This window comes from Biomphalaria glabrata, chromosome 11 (assembly GCF_947242115.1).
Source record: "Biomphalaria glabrata chromosome 11, xgBioGlab47.1, whole genome shotgun sequence".
NCBI lineage: Eukaryota > Metazoa > Mollusca > Gastropoda > Planorbidae > Biomphalaria > Biomphalaria glabrata.
Window position 1 is genome coordinate 9855148 of NC_074721.1, and position 16820 is coordinate 9871967.

Here is a 16820-nt window from a genome sequence, read left to right on the forward strand (position 1 = left end):
ACCAGGAGGGTTCGAGTTAAAAAAACCCTACCAGGGGGGTTCGAGTTTAAAAACCCATACCAGGGGTTTTGAGTTTAAAAACCCCTACCAGGGGTTTTGAGTTTAAAAACCCCTACCAGGGGTTTTGAGTTTACAAACCCCTACCAGCGGTTTTGAGTTTTAAAACCCCTACTTGGGGTTTTTGCAGTTAACTTCCCCTCTTCTATAAAACAAAAGAAAAATGCAAACGAAAATCCCCTAATTCCAAGAGCACAGTTAAGGGAGATTTTGATTTTAAAACCCCCTCCAAAATTTACGATAAACCCCTCTTCAATATAAAAAAAAGCTAATTACGCACTCAATATGTTATGAGCGTAGCTAAATGGGTTTTGACTTTGTTTTGAGTTTAAACCGCAGTTCAGCGGGATTCAAAGGTAAAAAATACCTCTTTAATAATAAAAACAAAGAAAATTATACACTCAAAATGTTACGAGTGTAGTTAAAGGGGTTTTGAGTTTAAACTCCCCTCCAGTGGAGTTTGAAGCTAAAAAGTACCTCTTCAATATTGTGACAGGTGGGGAAATGTGACGTGTGTTTGGCGCGTTTAATGTCTAGGGGAGGATTATTTTTAAAGCTATCACACACCAACCTATCAGCATATGAATCGGGAGCAGACACGCAACGAGACAAGCAATGAAAGATAGATACTAAAGTTAAAAAGAAGAATATTTATTTACATAAATATTTACAGATAATAATAAAAAGGGGAGGGTTTGCATCTATCTCTGGCGAATACTATGTTTAATCATCACTCTTGCACCTAGTAAGAGAGTATGTCACTTTGTCTTCTGACTTAGCTGGTTGTCCTGTTGATGTCGCAGCTGGCTGTGTCCTGGCTTGAAGTTCTGCAGCTGGAGGTGGCGCTCTAGCGGATAGAGTGACGCCGGTGATATAGTTCTTGTGGAGTCTCAATCCCAAGTTCTAATATCCGTAGAGGGCACAGTAGGGCGGGTGGCCGGCTACCGTGGGCACAAGTGTACTGCTGGCAGAGCTGATCTGCCTGGGCAGCGTAGTGAACAGGATATGTCTAGTGAGTTGCAGAGGGTTGGCGTAGCTATGACGTCTCGCACAGATCTGAATCTATAGGGACGTCGCACCTAATAGCTCGAAAGGTGGGCTGCCGATAGCGCCAAGTAATAGAGTTGAGTAGATCTCAGTAGGCAAATGCAGTGCTGAATAGCACTAAGTACATACATAGGCAGGTCAGTGAGCTAGTGCAGTGCTGAATAGCACTAAGCATAAAGATAGTAGGTGATTCTTGATATCAAACAAATAGGCAGACACATGAGGGAGGCTGCGGATAAATAAAGACAAGTTAGGACATGTCTCTCATGCATCTTATTGATGCCCTCGACTGAGGTGCATTCGTCATATTGGTAAAATTGCTTTAGAGCACAATAGGGAGATGATGACAAATGGGATTTGGAAAATAGATGGCAGATAGTAGCAATATAAAAATGTACATAAAAGGGAAAGTAATAATATAAAAATGTACATAGAAGGGGAAATAATAATCTCAAATAAACAACACAAGTTTTAAGAGAAAGAAAAGGGGGGGGGGGTGAATTGGGCGGTGGTCAGCGACCCAGACGGTTTGTTTACATATGACCGTCGATCGAGAACAATGGAGCGCGCTTGAATGTAGAGGGTGTCCATTCAAGGGGCGCAACACTCGTTAGAGTAAAATGACTACAGGGGAGATAATCCATTACAGGGGAGATAATTCATATCTCTTTTCTAGACGCAGTATCAGTGCGCTAGTAAAATTATCAAGGCGGTTAACCGAGATAAAGGAAATAAAATAAGATGTACAAATATATACATGGTTGCATCAACGATCAATTGAGCAACGTAGCATTAATATATTAATGCAATACATAAATAAATACATAGGGCATGTTTATGTTTTCTACTTACGCCAGTGAGAAATACACAATGCACTAATTAAATATAAATGAAATAATAAACTACACATAATAATATCCAGTGGAAATAGCACAAAAGTAATTAAGATGGAACTTGTGATTAAGTTCGGCTTACCAGCAGGTATTCCTCTAGGAGTGAGAATAAGTGATATAGTCCAGACTCGATAGCTCAGCTCGAATGAGAAATGAAAGAGTGTCTGGCTTGATTTGGATCTACTTTATATAGGCCTGGAAAAGGCGGTCGGAAACAGGAAATGTCCTAGGCTAAGTATTATCTTACACGTGGGTGAAGTCAGACAAGAGTCGCACCTTGGATTATCACGCGGTGTGTTGACCCGAGTGATCCCTTTGAACAAAGAGAGTCGTGGGAGAGAAGGGGGTGGGGGAGAGTGACCTATATTCCATCCAAGGTGGTGGCAACTGCTGTCGTCAGACATCCGGCGGATAAGACTAAAGAGATCGTGTGATTACCTTTCCCCGATCAAGGGCAGATAAATGAAAGGGCTGGCCTAGTTTTCTCCAAGGTGGTGGACTAAGTCTAGCCTGGTAGAGAGGAAAAGGTGGGGCGGGTGGAGAATTTGGGGGTAGGATGGGGAAATAATTAAAATAAAATAAATTATTAATGAAAAATAATAATTAATGCTGTGATAATTTTGTCTGACTCTGACAGCGAGTTTTTGACTTGTCACAAATATAAATAAAAGCAAATTACGTACTCAAATGCTATGAGCGTTGCCAAAAGGGGTTTTGAGTTTAAACCCCCATTCAGAGGGGTTTGATGCTAAAAAAGACCTCTTCAATAATTAAAAAAAGCAAATTACACACTAAAATTATTTGAGCGTAGCCAATCCAATCGGGGGTTTTGAGTTTAAACCCCTCCTCTACAGATGACGTTTTTTTTTAAAGTTTAAAACCCCTTTAGATGATTTTGACTATAAAACTTCTCTTTTCGATATAAAATCTAAAGCAAACTACAGTCACTTAATTCCAAGAGCGAATTCAAGAGAGGTTACACATTTTTACCAGTGACAGGGCTCCCTTAATAAACTGCAGTGAATAGTCATCTGCCGAAATTGAAAAACACTAAATGTGGCTCAACAAAGATGGCCTAGACAGATTTTAGGAGTCAGTTATAGAGATCGGGTTTAAATCAAAGAAATCCTATGCCGAACTGGGAGTCGTCCCCATAGTAAGATTGTGAGAGAGCGACGCATGAGGTTTGCGGGACATGTTCTCCGACAAAATGAATTACGCATAAGAAGAGTTGCAATGATATCCTAGTACAACTTGACGCCACTCATTCATTGAGGTCCTCAGGGCAGGTGGGAAGAGGCTTCAGACATTACCAGTGACAGATTTTTTTGGAAACAGCTTGACGTCAATTGCTCCGAACGGCGCGGGAGGGTCTAAGTCAGTAAGAATAGCACATTAGGTTTTTGAAATAAAACTTTTTAATAGCAGGAAAATGCAGTGTAGATACCTCAGAATATGCATTTTGTTGGCTTTCAATACCAGAAATAGTGCTTGGCGGCGGGGCTTCGCCCCGCGCTGGGGGAACTCCTAGCGCTCCCCCAGACCCCCTTGCTACTAATGGCGGGGAATCTACAATTTCCCCACTAATTCATGGAAGAACCTATTCTATGCCACATTCTTCCGAAAGAATGAAGGGTCAGAATGCAATAAAGAATATGTACACACACACACACACACATAAATACATATAAAAAAAATTCGCGGGGGGGGGGAGGAATCCACCACCCCCAACCCCCCCCCCCCGAAAAAAAATCCTGGCTACGCCCATGTTGACTATGGTCACTTTGCTGCTGACCTGAAGACAGAGGCCTGCACTAACACATCAACATATCAACGCAAGTGGAACATTTGAGCTGTTTTGTTGGAGAACTTGAACTTTGTCGCCGTCAAGATTGTTATGTGTGATCGCAGACTACATTTGCAGCACCATTTTTGTCTGGGACTTCGCTTCATTAGAGACGTTATTGTTGAAGTCTTTTTGAATTATTATCATCGTTGTCATCATTGAATCAGACCTCATAGAAGAGATTCGTCGTGGAGGACAATGAACTGTTACTGCCAGATTAACTACACTCTAACCTGAGCCGTTACTTCCTGCTTTGAGTAACCGTGGAACAGTAAGTTTGACTGAACCGATATAATCATCTTCTGCGGACATTACACATGTGTTTAGTGATCACAACACTTTGCCGAAGTTGATCTACACTTCAGCGGTGAACCGAAGTCTTCGAGATTGCCAGGACAGAGGAGTATGAACTGACCACTGACCCTTGTGTGATACTTGTTGGCCGAAAGGGATTTCAATATAAAAGATACGTTTTTTTTTCCTTCTACTAGTTTGTTTAATTAAAATAGATTCTATATAACTCAGTGGCAATTTGCTAGTTTAGTGCTACCAGGTTAAATCAGGGTGAACCGGGAGTGTTCTTAAAATTGGGTATTTACTAGCAAGAAGCCCACTTAGGCCTATACGTAGGCTATAGTTGTAAAAATGTCTTCTATGTAAACGTGAATCTTTTTTTTTTATTTTAGTACCGTTATCTACTGTTGTATCACTTTTGTCTCTTATCTTACTGTCAGGCGAAAGTCTCATTTTTCGTAGATTTATTTTGTGTATATGTATATTTATTTCTTTATCGAATTTTTTTTTGGTGATAATCTACTTATTAATGAAGTAGGCCACATTTATTAAGATTTATCTAGCAATAATATAGATCCGAGGTGAGTATAGACAATTTGGTAGTATTATATTGTCTATGTAAGAAATACGTATTTTAATTTAAGCACATCGGTAGTTAGCCGATTGATGTAAAGGGTTGGTCATTGAAAAGTTTGAGCATATAATTAGTACTGTGTAGAGTACTTAGAAATTTTTCTGGATCAAATTTAAGTTTAAATCTAGACTAGATGCTAGGCATATATTGGTTTAATATATATATATATATATATATATATATATATATATATATATATATATATCAAGTACATTGATATTATAATGTGAGTTTATTGAGTGGTTTGTTGACATTATAGAGATAAGGTGAGAGTTTCACAATATATTGGGAAGTATAATACTTTTTACCAGTTGATCTAAGTACCTTTACTATATATAGAAATAGTGTTGTTGTGTAAGATTATAATAGTAATATAATGGATACAGCTCCAGGAGATGATAGGGCCTATGGATAATTTCAGTCAGCAAATTATTGCTGAAGCTAAAAAGTTATAGTTGAAAGGAAAGGAATTAATTAGCTATATACAACAAAAAGTAATTGTAGAGAATGAACGTAGACATAAAATGGAGTTAGAGAAAGCCAGGTTACAAAGGGAAGAAAGGGAGAATGAAAAACGAAGAGACTTGGAATTATTGAATACAGAGGTAGATAGAAAATTGCAAAATGATTTAGAAAAATTAAGTTTAAATGCTGAATCGAAAAAACAAAACACAAATACTAATAAGACTATCAATGGCAATAACACAAGTGATAATGTTCAGAGTGAAAGCACAAACAATAGTAGTAATACAAGTAATGGTAATAGCATGAATGAAAATAGAGATAACCAAATCACTAATCATTGGCTGAGAAAGAATTCGCAGTCCTTTCAAGAAGATAAAGACAATATTTCAGACTATTGAAAGCTTTTTGAGATCAAAATGAACAGTTGTAACATAAAAGAAAATGAATAGTCTCAAATCTTACTTGATTTTATTCAAGGTCAAGCATTAACTATTAGTCAAAACTATGACCACACCATTCAGAATAGTTATGATACCACATTAATGAAAGAACTTCTTAATGTCTATGGTCATAATTCCAGTGCATTTAGAAAAAAAATATTTTGGAAACTTTCCTAGTAGTCAGATAGATCCTCAAACAACAGTAAATCTTGAAAAAGATTATTTTAGTAAATGGATGTAATTTGAGCAAATAAATCAAAGTTATGAGTGACTTAAAACTTTATTATGATAGATAACTTTACAAACAAATGTGATTCTCAGTTACAGTCATTCATTCATAAAAGAGAGAAAACCATAAACTTTAGAGAACATAGTTACTATTATGAGAACATTCAGCATTGCTTATCCTAATAATTCATTTTCAAATAAAGACAAGAAACATGTAGATTTTGTAGGATATACTAAAGAAAATAAGTATAAAGATAGACATGAAAGCAGAAATGATAGAAATAGAGATAAACTAACTATAAAGAGATTATTTGTTTTAATTGTCAAGGTAGAGGACATATTGCTGCACACTGTAAAAAAGTGAAGTACAATTAACCAGAAAATAGGGACAGTTACAGAAAACAGTGTAGAAAAGTTGAGTTTAAAGATAATAGAAATAGTAGGGTTTATTTCACCAATGATTGGGACAGTAGAAAAAGTAGTGGTAATGAAGAAGTAGAAGAGATGAACTATTGTATGGGTTTAAAGAAAATAAATTTTGTTGAATACGAAACAGACAGAGTGAGAATACACTCTGGTTTTATAAATGGGAAACCTACAAGGTTTGTAAAAAATTCTGGGTGCAGTACAGTAGGAATTAAAGTAACTTAGTTAAACCAGATTGTTACTTAGTTTATGAGTAAAAAGTAAGGTTGATAGATGGCACTATAAAACGCTATCAAGCATGTAAAGTTTTCTTAGAAACATCATTTTATACTGGATATTGTAGAGGTTTAGCAATAGCAGGATTGACTAATGATTTGATTTTAGGCAATATACATGGACTAAGGGAGCTGACTCAAAGAAAGATAGATAGCTGGAATAGAAGACATGAATTTAGAATGAGACAAAGTAATTCTTATGGTAAAGTGAGAAGAAACATTATTTGTTTTAAATGTCATAGAAAGGGACATATAGCCAGACAATGTAGAAATTGTGACTATTCGGATAGGATTATGGGTATGACAGAAATTGTTATGGTGATGTCTATGATAGACAGTGTCAGAGGAAAGCCTCAGAAAAGATGCAGCTCTGATGAGTACCAGCTTACAAGGGAAAATTTTAGGTCAAATGTACCTTACCGAAAAAGAAATGGAGAAGCAGAACACAGTTGGAGAAAGTAAATTTGCATTATTTACTTATAAGTATATATATATAATATATGGTGTTTATAAGTATAATTTGAAGAGTTATAATTTTAAAGGGAGATAATATATATTGAGAGCTTACTGGAAAGAAAGTATGAGCAGAAGTATTATATTTTCTTTGTGTGTATTATGACATTGATTATTTGCAAATTTTAGATTCCAGAGGAAATGGTAAGCGAAGGAAGAAATAGGCTTAAATCTATTTTTGGGTTGGAAATGTAGGGGTGCGTCAAGTATCACTGTTTAAACGTTGTAATAAGTTGTCAATGGATGTTTCTTTTATTGTTTATATCCATAATAGGAAAATGTCATGAAGTTGTGATGATTCTAGGTGATCTTGAAGATGAACAGTGCGATGGTACTTGGCATCGTAAACAACGTTATTGTGGAGTGATGAACCTAATCTTGTACAACGTAACTTGAACCTTGTACAGCGTAACTTGTGGTAACTACAACGTAATGTTTCGTACTCATGGACTGTTACAGAAAGGTCACACTTTGAACTATATGTCACGTCATGTACCACATTCACCAGAAGAAGTCTTAGTGTTGAACTATATATCACGTCATGTACCAAATTCACCAGAAGTCTTAGTGTTGAACTGTGTGTGACAGGTGGGGAAATGTGACGTGTGTTTGGCGCGTTTAATGTCTAGGGGATGATTATTTTTAAAGCTACCACACACCAACCTATCAGCATATGAATCGGGAGCAGACACGCAACGAGACGAAGCAATGAAAGATAGATACAAAAGTTAAAATAAAGAATATTTATTTACATAAATATACATATAAGGATAAAAAGGGGGAGGGTTTGCATCTATCTCTAGTATATTCTATGTTTAATCATCACTCTTGCACCTTATAAGAGTATGTCACTTTGTCCTCTGACTTAGCTGGTATTCCTGTTGATGTCGCTGCTGGCTGTGTCCTGGCTTGAGGTTCTGCAGCTGGAGGTGGCGATCTAGCGGATAGAATGACGCCGGTGATTCAGTTCTTGTGGAGTCTCAATCTAAAGTTCTGATATCTGTAGTGGGCACATTAGGGCGGGTGGCCGGCTACCGTTGGCACAAGGTTACTGCGGGCAGAGCTGATCTGCCGTGGGCAGCGTAATGAGCAGAATATGTCCAGTGAGTTGCAGAGGCCTGGCTTAGCTATGACTTCTCGCACAGACCTTGGTCTATAGGGACGTCGCACCTAATAAATTAACAGGTGGGCTGTCGAATAGGCGGGCAAGGCCGATAGCGCCAAGTAGTAGAATTGACTAGATCAACGTAGGCAGTAGATGATACTCAATAGCAAGTGGGCGAGTGATCCGATAAATAGGCAGATAATGCCAAATGAATAGGCAGGTAAATAGGCAGATGATCCAAACAAATAGCTGGGTAGATCTCAGTAGGCAAGTGCAGTGCTGAATAGCACTAAGCACAAAGGCAGACACCTGAGGGAGGCTGCGGATAAATAAAGACAAGTTAGGATATGTCTCTCATGCATCTTATCGATGCCCTCGACTGAGGTGCATTCGTCAGCTTGGTAAAATTGCTTTAGAGCACAATGGGGAGATGATGACAAATGGGATTTGGAAAATAGATTACTGATAGTAGCGATATAAAAATGTACATATAAGGGGAAATAATAATCTCGGATAAACAACACAAGTTGGAAGAGAAAGAAGGGGGGGGGGAAGTGAAATGGGCGGTGGTCAGCGACCAAAACAGTTTGTTTACATACTACCGTCGATCGAGAACAATGGAGCGCGCTTGAATGGAGAGGGTGTCCGTTCAAGGGGCGCAACTCTCGTTAGAGTAATATGACTAAAGGGGGAGATAATTCATATATCTTTTCTAAACGCACTATTAGTGCGCTATTAAAAATATCAAGGCGGTCAGCCGAGATAAAGGAAATAAAATAAGATGTACAAATACATACATGGTTGCATCAACGTTCAATTGAGCAACGTAGCATTAATAGATTAATGCAATACATCAATAAATACATATGTCATGTTTATGTTTTCTACTTACGACAGTAAGAAATACACAATGCACTAATTAAATGTAAATGAAATAATAAAATACACATGATAAAATCCAGTGAGAAATATGCACAAAGTAATTAAGATGGAACTTGTGATTAAGTTCGGTTTACCACCAGGTATTCCTCTAGGAGTAAGAATAAATGAAGCAGTCCAGACTCGATAGCTCATCTCGAATGAGAAAATGAGAGGGTCTGACTTGATTTAATTTACTTTATATATAGGTCTGGACAATGTGGGCGGAAACAGGAAATGTCCTACCTAGGCGAAGAATTATCTTACACGTGGGTGAAGTCCGACAAGAGTCGCACGTTGGAGCGTCACGAGGCGTGTTGGTCAGAGTGATCTCCTAGATCAAAGAGAGACGTGGGAGAGGAAGGGGGGGGGGGAAGATTGACTCGCATTCCACCCAAGATGGTGTCCACTGCGGCTGTCAGACATCCTGCGGGTGAGATCAAAGAGATTGTGTTTATCTTTACCCCGGTCAAGGGAAGATAAATAAATGAAAGGACGCCAAGGTGGCGGACCAAGTCTAGCTCGAAGAGGTAAAGGTGGGGCGGGTTAAGTAAGTGGGGATAAGACGGGGAAATAATTAAAATAAAATAAGTAAATAATAGTAAAAAATGATTAATGCTGTGATAAGTATGAGTGACTCTGACAGCAAGCTTTTGACTTGTCACAATAATCTTAAGCTATATGCAGAAACCAAACAAGTTACACACCTTCGTCAAGATAGTGACGATATCTGTATGTCTTTTGGCATCAAAAGCATTAAAAGAGGCAATGCAGCCAACACTAACATTGCATTTGAAGGCATCAAGAATGTAACTCTGCCTCTCTTTATACATATATTGGGGAAAACAGAATGCCAAGATAAACCATAAAAAATTACAAGATGTTTTTTTTTTGTAAATATAAGCAGAGAGTAAATAAAATTCTTAACACAAAAATATCTGGCAAAAACATCATCACTGCAATAAATAAGCTGGGCCGTCCTAGTGCTCATTTACACGTTCGGTGTCATCAAATTAACTGACAGCGATCTACAAGACATTGACAGACTTAAGAGAAAACTACTAACCAAATTTCGATGTTCTTACCTATACCATAAGGTTATAGCTGCCCAGGTAGAATGAAGTATTAAAGAAAATCTTAAGTGTGTAAGATGCATTTGTAAAAAATACGATCAAAACTGCACGTTTCCAGCAATGAACTAGTTTCCTTCATAGACAAATACGACTATAAAGCAACCCCTCTGAACCTACACAATGCTAGTGTTACTGTAGGTTTTGACGTCGCAGCGCATGAGATTCGCCAATGAGAAGAAAAAAACAACTCCACGGAATATTCCCGGATTTATTAGATAGGGACAATATTGACAAGGCTGATTCCTTCTGTGACAAGTCAAAAGCTTGCTGTAAGAGTTACTCAAATTTATCACAGCATTAATTATATTTTATCATTATTTATTCATTTTATTTTAGTTATTTTCCCGTTCTATCTCCAATTTCCTCACCCGCCCCACCTTTTCCTCTTCAGGCTAGACTTAGTCCACCACCTTGGAGATAACTAGGCCGCGTCTTTTGACTTATCTCCCATTGATCGGGGAAAGATAAACACACAGTCTCTTTTATCTTACCCGCCGGATTTTTGACGGCCGCAGTTTACACCACCTTTGGTGGAATGCAAGTCAATCTTTCTTCCCCTCCCCTCTTCTACGTCTCTCTTCGATCAAAGAGATTACTCGGGTCGACACGCCCCACGACACTCCAAGGTGCGAATCTTGTCGGATTCACCCATGTGAGAGATAATCTTTGGTCAATTGAAACCAGACCAGCTCATTTCTCTATCGCTGGCAATCGAATCTGGAATACTTCATTTATTCTTACTTTTAGAGGAATACCTGGTGCCTCCCTCAGGTGTCTGCTTACGCCCAATTGCCTATTTATTTGGTATTGTCTGCCTAGTCAACTGCCTATTTATCGGATCAATCACCTATGTACTTAGTGCTATTCAGCACTGCGCTGCCTATTTGCTATTGAGTATCATCTACTGCCTAAGTTGATCTAATCAACTCTACTACTTGGCGCTATCGGCTCTACTTGCCTGCCTTTTCGACAGCCTACCTGTCAACTTATTAGGTACGACGTCCTTATAGACCCAGAGTCTGTGCGAGACGTCATTCTACGCCAAACCCTCTGCAACTCACTGGACTTATCCTGTTAACTACGCTGCCCACAGCAGATCAGCTCTGCCCGCAGTACACTTGTGCCCACGGTAGCAGGCCACCAGCCCTACTGTGCCCACTACAGATATCAGGACTTTGGATTGAGACTCCACAAGAACTGTATCACCGGCGTCCCTCTATCCGCTAGAGTGCCACCTCCAGCTGCAGAACCTCAAGCCAGGACACCGCCAGCTGCGACCCAAGCAGAAAAACCAGCTAAGTTCAGAAGACAAAGTGGCATACTCTCTTATTAAGTGCAAGAGTGATGATTAAATATAGTATTGATTAGAGATAGATGCAAACCCTCCCCCTTTTTTTTCTTCTATGTAAATATTTATGTAAATAAATATTCTTCAATTTTTAACTTTGTATCTTTCTTTCATTGCTTATCTCGTTGCGTGCCTGCTCCCGATTTATATGCTGACGGGTTGGTGTGTGATAATTTAAAAAATAATCATCCCCTTGACATTAAACCAGCCAAACACACATCACTTTCGCTAACCTGTCACACCTTTCCATGACTCAAAGCAGGTTATGTTCACCTTAAAACCGAAGGCTTTGTTACAGCGATACAGGGCAGAGAAATTAGGAAAAAAAAATTACGAAAAAGCATTTCCATCACTAGAAAAATTCTTAGTAGACATTGTTAAAGGGACTACAAACAATAAAATAAACGGCCTATGTTGCTGAAAATTGTTCTTAGGCCCACTAAGTGTCAGAAGCGAATAGCCCAAATTTTTAGTAAAACAAGGTTACAAAGACCGTTTGTGTGGAAACATAAAACTCAAAATCGGCTCCCGAAGTAGTCCACCTAGAGTCTTCACCAGGATTCGAAAACGGGACTTCCGGTTCCAAGTGCTTTACCATTCAGCCACAGCATCTCCATATATTCATTTAGCGTACACTAATATCTTTTTAAATAATAATTATTAACCTTATCCATACATTCAAAATTAATAACATGTTACATGTAATAAAGAGAAATAAAAAAAAATATTCTTCTGACAAAATTAGATAAATTGACAACACGAAAAAAAAAAAATCTTGACCCTTTTAAGCTACAGTTGTGTACAAATGACTTAACAAGACAATAGAATATATAAATATATATTACATGGACTGCCAACACTAAGGTAATTAAACATAAGTTCCATTTACCGAGGCGCCCTTGGTTGCATTGGTAAATTGACTTCTGGTAGATGTTTTTACTATATAAAGAAACCATTCCCAAAGAATATGAATGGAAACGTAATTGTCATATACGATGTTACAGAGGTAAGTGTGCTCACATCAATTTGTGACTTAGATCTATGACTGCAAAGCTTTGTAACTGATTTTCTTAGCCAATATAGACTAATTAGCCTGTATTTCGTGTATTTTTGTTTACGACATTGATTGTCTGCTAATTGGTGCTGCCAGTTTGGATTGTTTTTCTTTTTTTTTTTATCACATTTGATAATTATTATTATTATTTTTACAATGTATATTTTAAATATGATAAGCTATTTTCTGAAAGAGTCAATACATTTTTGAGAGTGTCATTTATTTACTTTGTATATAATGGGTGATATAGGCCTAAGTTAATTCTGTGAATAAGTCAGTCTAAGTAAACTAACAATGGTGAGTCAATAAGCCTACACTCTTACATCTATACCAACTTTTGTTCAGATCTACACCTATTTTTTTTTTATTCAATTTGATTTTCATTTCAAGATAATGTGCATTTTTATCTATAGTAATGGAAAATCAACCATAAAAAATAAAATCAATGATGTACGTATGACTAACTGAAAAATCGGCATAAAAATTTCGGCCTTCAAGTTATTCGTTTTTTTTTTACTAACTAGAATCTCTAATAACATCCAATTCTTCTATAAGCTATAAAAAAATCTGATATTGTTCCAAATATTTCCAAATATTTTTTCGCCCAATAAAATTCTAGAATCATTAGGCCCTATTTCAATAGAAAGTGATTGTACACATAAACATGTAGACTTTTACCCAGATGTAGTGACCTATGGCTATTGTTATGACATGATTTCGGGAATAAGGGGAAAGTTTTACGTAGTGACAAGTGACGTGACAGATAATTAAAAACAAGAACTCTCTAGGTGACGCTTTAGAAAGAAAACGCTTTCTTATTTACAGTAAGAATAAGAAGAATTATATAGACGGATAGTAATAGCGGAAATCGGAAGGTTTCCGTATTAAGTATTAAAAGTGTTTGCTAGATCCTGTTTGTACAGCCAAGTCGGCAAAGAAAAGCCAGTGAGGTCATGGACTCGTAGACTTAGGAGGTAACGAGATATAAATGTGTAATTTGTAAACGCCCATACGTTTGGGGCATCGTGTTGAAGTCTATAGTTCTATATCGAGAAGGCTACAGTTTTGTGGAAGGGAAGAAAACCGTCCTGTCGAAGCCGTACTGAAGAGATATAGCCAGCCCGGCATATTGAGAAAGAACGTTGAAGGTCACCTCTGCATGACCAAGATCGACCGTTGAGGTCACACTAAAGAACTTTTGACTTAGGAGCCATCCTCTTCTTACGGCACTCAAGTACAGTAGTGCTATACTGCTCTGCTGATCGGTTGAATCTGTGCTACACGCTAGATAGCCAGATAGCCGGTATTTTAGCACTGGACTCTGACTTTGTCGCTGTGTCAACTGTTGGACCGTTTCAGTTTCGCTTTGTACAGACGACCACCTGGGATCACCGTGCCTGCGTCGAAACCAGCAACCGGAACCAGACGCTACGCCACCGAAGAACCGGAGCCAGACGACAGATCACCGAGCACCAGAACCAGACGCCGTACCACGGAAGAATCGGACCCGTTGCAGACCAGCACCAAAGGACCGTGGCGAGCCGAGACGTTCGCTGTCTTTATCTCACCACTAGTGAAGACATCGCCGTGAGCCTTGCCGCCGGGACAGACGTTAGCGTATGAAGAGTGGACCGAGACTGACTGTGGGGTTATCGCCTTTTCTTAGACAGATAAGTCAAGTGTTATTTAACTACTTTCTCCTTAGAATAATTAGAGTCTGTAAGGAAGTGACCACTGGCTTAGATTATCACTACCAGGTTAAATCGTGGTGGATTGGGGATATCCTTAAAATTAGGTGTAATCTAGCAAGAGGTCCATAATATATGTTTAGCTGTTTATTCGTCGTGTATGTGATTGTGAATCATTTATTTAAGCATATTTTTGTAGTAACGTTGTGTATTAATTGTTTGCAATACTCCCATCTTAAGTCTTACTGTCAGACGAAAGTCTCATCTATAGTTTGGTGTGTATCGTATTTAGGTTTATGGTCATAGTTTATTTGTATGAGTAGTAAGTTATATACACTCCTGGCTGTGAAAGCAGGTAAGAAGTAACTAAGATCTAGCGTAATCAAGACTAGAGCTAAGGAACAATCGAGGTGAAACCTGATTGCCCATTTGTAATTTTGGTATTTGTAAATAGACAGGTTGGTCTATTTACCGGCGACTCTTGTTGAGTAACACGTAGTCGGTTAAGTGTGCGTGTGTCACAATTCGTATTCAGTCGGGTCAAAGTGTAGCCTACACACTTGTACCAAGGAAACTAAGTGTATCTTGGGAAAGGGTAGAAGTGATTATTAGTTTAAGTTGGTAGTCTAGACGCCAATGGTCTAGAGGGACGAATTTAATTCGGTTGAAGTGAGAAATATTAGGAAGCCGCGGAGCGAGGTTAAGCTCAAAAGGTAATTCTATTTATAGAACATAAAGGTAATATGGCAACTACTTCAGATTACGACCTAGAAGATTTTAGGAAAAATTCGATTCAAGAGGCCAAGACGGAACTAGAACTGCGCGGCATAGAACTAACTGCCTATTTGCAGCAGATGGTGGCGGCGGAAGCAGAACGATTGGAGAAGGAGAGAATTAGAGAAGCAGAACGCTTGAAGAAGGAGAAAAAGAAAAGCAGAACGCTTGGAGAGAGAGAAAGCTAGAGAAGCTGAAAAAGTCAGTGAAAAAGAAAAAGAAGAAGCAGACCGCATAGAGCGGGAACGAGTTAGAGATGCTGAAAAGTTGGAGAGGGAAAAGGTTAGAGAGGCGGAACGGGTAGAGAGAGAAAAAAAGGAAGAAGAGGACAGATTAGTAAGAATTCAAGTTGAACAGATGAGGATAGAGGCTGGTGTAAGAGTGTCCACCGAAGTGAACAGCAACAATAGCGCCAACATAGAAAACCAGAGTAGCGCCGCACGAATCAAGAAGAAGATACAACCTTTTGCGGAAAAAAAATACGACATTGGCGACTATCTGAAACGCTTTGAAATCAAGCTAGCGAAGTTTAATGTCCAAGAGAAGAAGTGGTCCAAAATATTGTTGGGCTTCGTACATGGGAAAGCCCTCACGATTTGCAAAACCACGACCACTCGATGCAAAACTGTTATCATGTGCTAAAAAAGGTACTGCTAAACGCATACGGGCACAACGCGGCAACATTCCGAAAGAAGTACTACGAGAATACACCATCCAGCCAAGTTGATCCACAAACAACCATCAACCCAGAAAAGGATTTCTTTAATAAATGGCTCGGATTCGAGAATGGGGAGAACACCTACGAGGGGTTGAAGAACTTTATTCTGATTGACAATTTTATCAATAAGTGCGACCCTCAGCTACAGTCCTTTATAAAAGAAAGAAAGCCCAAAAGTAATTGAAGACTTGTAGAAATCATTAGGAGCTTTAAAAACGCTTAAGCAAACAACCAAATTTCATTTATGTTATTGACCTGGTAAATTATGTAAAGAGAAATGATGGTAATGATAGGGATTATGGTAGGAGAAATGAAAGGGCCAGGGAACGTGGGAACAATGGTCGGGATGAGGGCATAAAGGATAGATCCTGGGAAAATGAAAACAATAGCAGGGAAAGTTTGGATAGGAGAATAGATAGACCTAAAGCGGGTGAAAGAAACCTTAGGGATGTGACATGTTTTAACTGTTTTTAATTAGAAGGCCGCTCGCGGGCTATAGCGATGAATGAAGAGATGTTAACTCCAGTTGGAGAGAACAATTGTATGGGTCGTGCAGATAGCTGATATGATATAACGATATACGACCATAGTATGTACATAAATATGTAAAAAGGTTATCTCAATTGTTTCAGTTTTCATCTATTAACTTGTCTAATATCCATAGCTAGACGAGTGATATACTTTCAGATAGTGTAATTTGGTTATTATTAGATTGGCTAAGTTTGGTTACTTATATTGGGTAGTATGTATGAATTGGATGTATGGATGTATGAAAATATAGGGCATTTATAAGGCGACGATGTATCAAGGAAAAGTAAGTTTTAAATTTTTTTTTGGTCGTTATTGATTATAATCATACATCAGTAAAGAGTTAGGTCGCGCTGGGACAAGTAAGTGGAGAGATAAAATTAAATACACTTGTAAATGCCCGGGGAGGGGAAACGTTAGGTGTATAGTGGGAGAA

At 38.3% G+C, this 16820-nt stretch overlaps 1 protein-coding gene across 1 annotated transcript in view; it reads right to left on the reverse strand.

Moving 5' to 3' along the window:
* The window catches only part of LOC129921611 (mucin-2-like), a 361373-nt gene that overhangs the window by 102779 nt on the left and 241774 nt on the right, over positions 1–16820 (reverse strand). The gene's annotated exons all lie outside the window — the stretch shown is intronic.